This window comes from Mandrillus leucophaeus, unplaced genomic scaffold (genome assembly GCF_000951045.1).
Source record: "Mandrillus leucophaeus isolate KB7577 unplaced genomic scaffold, Mleu.le_1.0 Scaffold485, whole genome shotgun sequence".
In the NCBI taxonomy this organism is placed as follows: domain Eukaryota; kingdom Metazoa; phylum Chordata; class Mammalia; order Primates; family Cercopithecidae; genus Mandrillus; species Mandrillus leucophaeus.
Genome location: NW_012105198.1, coordinates 2,558,418 through 2,564,090, shown reverse-complemented (window position 1 = coordinate 2,564,090; position 5,673 = coordinate 2,558,418).

The window sequence follows — 5,673 nt, the reverse complement described above, 5'->3', positions numbered from 1 at the left end:
GTTGTTCACCCATGTATCCTGAGTGGCATGCAGCTCTACAACATGACAGGGGCTCGGCACACGTTCACTGAACCAGTGAACCAGGGGAGCCAGATCTCAGGGGAAGGCGGGCGGCACAGGCTTGCCTTCCTGGTAGGTGGGGTGAGGACAGGGCTTCCTGTGGGGAGGAGCTCAGTGAGTGGGACGGTGGCCCTCAGAGCTGGGCTTCTGCTGGGGTGGGGTCTGGATGGGAATGAGGTGAGACTGGAAGCAGGAGCTGGGAGAGGGAGGCTGCCCTAGGCAGCTGAGGAGGAGGGAGAACATGCTACAGGGCTGGGATATTGGGGGTTGGGGAGGGGTCTCTTCACGACAGCTGTGCTGCCCATGGTGTGTGTGTGAAGGGGGTGCCTGTGGATGCCTGTGTGGACATGCCTGTGGCGGGGGAGCGTCTGCTCATGGTGCCCTGAGGTATACTTCCGGCAGTGTGTGTCTGGAGGTATGATTTGTGTGCATGTGTGTGTCCTTGTACATTTATGAGTATCTGTGTGTGTGAATGTGTGTCTATATCCATGTTCATACGTGCATTCATACATGAATGTGTCTGAGTGTGCCTTCGTGTCTGGGAGTGAGTGCGTCACCATGCATCTTTCCATCTGGATATCTGTGCACATGTATAAATGTGTGTGTCTGGAAGTGAGCGTGTGAGCGGGTATGGGTCTGATTATATATATATGTATAATCGGTCCTTTTTTGTGGTTTTAAAGTTCAAGGATAGTTTGTTTTTACCACTTTAAAGACAATGAATTCATTTGACCTTGTTAATTTGGCATCTTCCCAAGTACCAGGCATTTTGCTAAGTCCTAGCAACAACAACAACAAAATGGTCAAGACATAATTGCGCCATTACAGAATTTACAGCAATTGTGTGCAGGCCTTTCTGTTTACAAAGCAATTTTCTGAAGATAATATGTTCTGTGGGGATAGAACGTTTTGGAGATTCAGATGCTGTAATTATATTTTTCAGTCCCATCTATGTAAGTATATGTAAATGGATTCCAAGGAAGCCAGGGGCATCAGATGTGCATTGCAGATGTCAGTTGCCTGCTCTATGGAGATCTGACTAAACTTGACCCAAACTCTTAATTTCTTAGCCTTCTGAAAGTGCAGAGATGCGTTCCCTCTTCCCTGGAGTTCTAAAACTTCCTGAGCCTTCTGTTTGTGTTACATCCCTCCTGTGTTTCTGTTTTCCAAGTGTGCTGCTATGGTTTATATAGGAGTTTATTTAGCACTTTCCAAAGAGACTAAGGGATTTGAGGGCAGGGACTACAGCTACTTCTTCATGTTTTTATTTTTTAGACAGAGTCTTGCTCTGTCGCCAGGCTGGAGTGCAGTGGTGCAATCTCAACTCACTGCAACCTCTGTCTCCTGGGTTCAAGTGATTCTTCTGCCTCAGCCTCCCTAGCAGCTGGGACTACAGGCATGCACCATCAGGCCCAGCTAACTTTTGTGTTTTCAGTAGAGATGGGGTTTCACCACGTTGGCTAGGATGGTCTTGGTCTCTTGACCTCGTGATCCGCCTGCCTTGACCTCCCAAAGTGCTGGGATTACAGGCATGAGCCACCGCTCCTGGCCTGACTATGGCTACTTCTAAGATTTGCTCACGGTTGTCAGGTCAGTGTGTTATTCACAGTCCCTCTGAAGCTTGACCGATTCATAGTCGGCAGTAGGATATTCAGAACACATGATTTCCATCCCTGCTATTGAGGTAAGACCTGCAAATGGTGTGCTCCACACAAAGGATCCCGAGTTCTCTCCAGAAACCCAAGTGGGTTGGAGCTCCCATGGCAGAGAACTTGCCTTCTCTTTTAAGGTCAGAACTTTATTTGCTTCATCTTCCTTTTCCTTCTCGGGTTTATTGTACCTAATAAAATGGAGTGGTTATTTTACTATTTAATAATTTCTAAGATCAAAGGAAGTTAAGTAGTCATTTCTGCTCTTATTAATTAGTCTTTTCTTTTTCAAATTAGTTTTTCCTTGATGTTCTCAACAGATAAATGTGAAGTCATTTATTCCTCTCCATGAAGGCCATTTAAAGTCTTAGTGGATTTAGCTTTTGATTTATTCTTGAGTTTTAAATAAGGGGAAGAAAAAGAGAATGTAAGTTAGAACAGATATGTTTAAAAAGACATATAAGCTGCTTTTTCTCCTTGGACTCTCATCTTTTTTTCTTTTTGTATTTTTAGTAGAGATGGGGTTTCACCATGTTGGCCAGGATAGTCTTGATCTCCTGATCTTGTAATCCGCCTGCCTCAGCCTCCCAAAGTGCTGGGATTACAGGCATGAGCCACCGCGCCCAGCCTTATCTTTTTTTAAATTTTGTTTTGAGATGAAGTCTCTTTGTCACCCAGGCTGGAATGCAATGGTGCAATCTCGGTTCACCGCAACCTCCACCTCCCAGGTTCAAGCGGTTTTCCTGCCTCAGCCTCCTGAGTAGCTGGGACTACAGACACAAGCCACCACGCCTGGCTCATTTTTGTATTTTTAGTAGAGACGGGGTTTTGCATGTTGGCCATGCCAATCTGGAATTCCTGACCTCAAGTGATCCGCCTGCCTCTGCCTCTCAAAGTGCTGGGATTATAGGCATGAGCCACCATGCCTGGCCGGACTCTAAACTTTCTGAACCAAACATACCATGCAAATACTTAAAACTCATGCATTACCTGCATTGCACCTCTATGTATTTTCTGTAGTTTGTAGCTGAGTTGGGGGTGAGAGGAGAGCATTGTACCCAGGGAGTAAAATAATAAAATCTAATCATTTTCTAGTATTGGTGACAAATGTTGTAGTAATGTTTTATTTTAATAAATAGTGCTTTATTCCAATTTTTTTTTTCTTTTTAGCAATCTTAAAATTTGGAATCTTACGTGTTTCCCTTATCGAGGAGGCACCGACTTCCTTGGAAACAAAAATCTCTGTGGAATTTCATTTAAGTGTCAGACTTCTGAGCAGGAACTGAGACATTCAGCAATTCCTGTTCTAGTGGGAACCATGGAATGGCACCATCATTGCAAATAAATCAAGCAGCTATGTTTCTAAATATGATTATGGGCAGTGCCATGCTGGGCACACTCATTAAAGCAAGAGCAAATGTTATCTCTGGTTTAGGAAGAGGATTGTGTTGCGTTGCTTCTTATAAACCAGGCTGTCCGGCGAGCCCATCTATCAAAGGAAAGCTGGTTTGCATGGTTTTTAAATCCTATTAAGTTACCTGCCAATTAGAAATGAAAAGATCTGGAACTACCTTGAAAATGAAGGTAGGGTGAAAAAGTTGACACACTGTGTTACATGAAAGTCTTCTTGGGCTGTCTGGAGTTAGGTGTTTCTATAGTTAACACTTGAAAAAACTGAGAATATTCAGTGATATCAACATGCAAATATTTGTAGGAAAACAGCAACAGACTATATCTCAAGCACTTCAAAGGATGTTTGGCGGGCATGATCTTCCCAGAAGCTAAAGGCTTAGAGCCAACCTGGGCAAAACCTCCCAGTATGAGACACAAACTTCTCTTGGAAAATGCTCACAGCAACAAATATGTCCAGATCCTTATTTTCCCTTTGATTTTTTTGTTTTTTAAACTGCAGTGTTGACTAATGACAAACATATTGGTGTTTGGCTTGTGAGGTGTGGTGCTTTACTGCTCTTTCTTGGTGAAGGCTGGACCATGGTGGCAAACAAAATCTAATTAGTCCGTTTGAAGTACACCCCACTTCTTCTGTTTCCAAGTCCCTCTCTTTTGTTGTCTAACATTAAGTGTGTGGTCTTCTGGCGTGTGAAAGTTTTTTCGTTATTTTTATCCATTTAAAAGTACATTGCATGCTACACATATGGAAATATTTAGGAGGAGGTACACTCATGCCTGCAACTTTGAAATACATAGAAAAATAAGATGGATCGAGGAACAGAGAGTTGGATAATCATGTCGTAAAGCAAGGATAGTAAAGTATTAACTGTAGAATCGATATAGTGGCCATATAGATGTTCACTGTCAAATTCGACTTTTATGTACGTATGAAAATTTTTATAATTAGATATTGGGAGAGAAAAAGGTCAAGTTTCTATCATATAGGAGTCTCACTTATAAAAAACCCAAGCTCTAGGAAAGAAATCACTCTTAGACCCACAAAAGTCCTGATTTACAGGCAAACTCAGGAACTCCGAAGTTTGGGAAATTCTCAGTCAACATGAATTTGTTGTCTTTCTTTGTTTTTTAAAATGTATATATTTATAGGCTGGGCACCGTGGCTCAGGCCTGTAATCCCAGATCTTTGGGAGGCTGAGGCGGCTGGATCACTCACGGTCAGGAGTTCATGACCAGTCTGACCAACATGGTGAAACCCTGTCTCTACTAAAAATACAAAAAATTAGCTGAGTGTGGTGGTGCACACCTGTAATCTCAGCTACTTGGGAGACTGAGGCAGAAGAATCACTTGAATCTGGGAGGTGGAAATTGCAGTAAGTCGAGGTTGCGCCACTGCACTCCAGCCTCGGTGACAGAGCAAGACTCCATCTCAAAATAAATAAATAAAATGTATATATTTATTAATTCACTTACTATAAAAAACCAATGTTATCTAAAAATGTAAGAATTACAGTCACATATAACTTAAAAAGTGAAACCCCCTCAGTGTCTCTTTCTTCCCATTATTTCTTTTTTCCTCCATGTAACCACTATCTCTCCAGACTTGAAAAGTCTACATGAGCCGATATAGCCCTTTGCTGTTTGTTAGGATTATGCTATGCATGTACTGACAATTTGTTTTTATCATGCAAGACAGTGGAGACATCTTTCTATGGCACTACATGTGGATGTGCCATCTTTTTCTTTTCTTTTTTGAGACAGGGTCTTACTCTGTCATCAAAGCTGGGGTGCACTTGCTCGATCATAGCTCACTATGACCTCAATCTCCTGGTCTCAAGAAATCCTCTGCCTCAGCCTCCCAAGGTGCTAGGATTGCAGGCATGAGCCACCGCACCTGGCCCCATCTGTTTCTTTAGAATTCTCCATAGTACTCTAGTTGTATAAATATGGGGAAAGTTATGTAATCAATCTTTCATTGACAGATGTACAGTCCAGCAGCATATAATAATGTTTTGATCAAGGAGGGAATGCTTATGTCACTGTGGTCCTATGAGATTATAATATACTGTATTTTTATACCTTTTCTATGTTTAGATACACAAATACTGTTGTGTTACAGTTGCCTACATATTCAGTACAGATTTATAGCTTAGAGGCAATAAGCTGTAAACTTGTTGCCTATTGTACAGGTGAACAATAAGTAATACCATCTAGGTTTATGTAAGTACAGGCTATGATGTTCACACAATGGTGAAATTGTCTAACAATGCATTTCTTGGAACATATTTCCATCATCTTTGTCATTAAACAACATGTGGCCATATTCACCTCCTAGGTCACCATAGCAAAATACCACAGACTTGGGTGGTTTAAATAACAGTTATTAATTTTTTCAAAGTTCGAGAGGCTGGAAGTCCATGATCAAGGTGCCGGCAAATTCAGTTTCTGGTGAGAGCTCTCCTTCTGGCTTGTAGATAAGCCACATCTCACTGTGTCCTCAAATGGCCTTTGGTCTGTGCTTGCATGTAGAGATCTCTGGTGTCTCTTTCTCTTC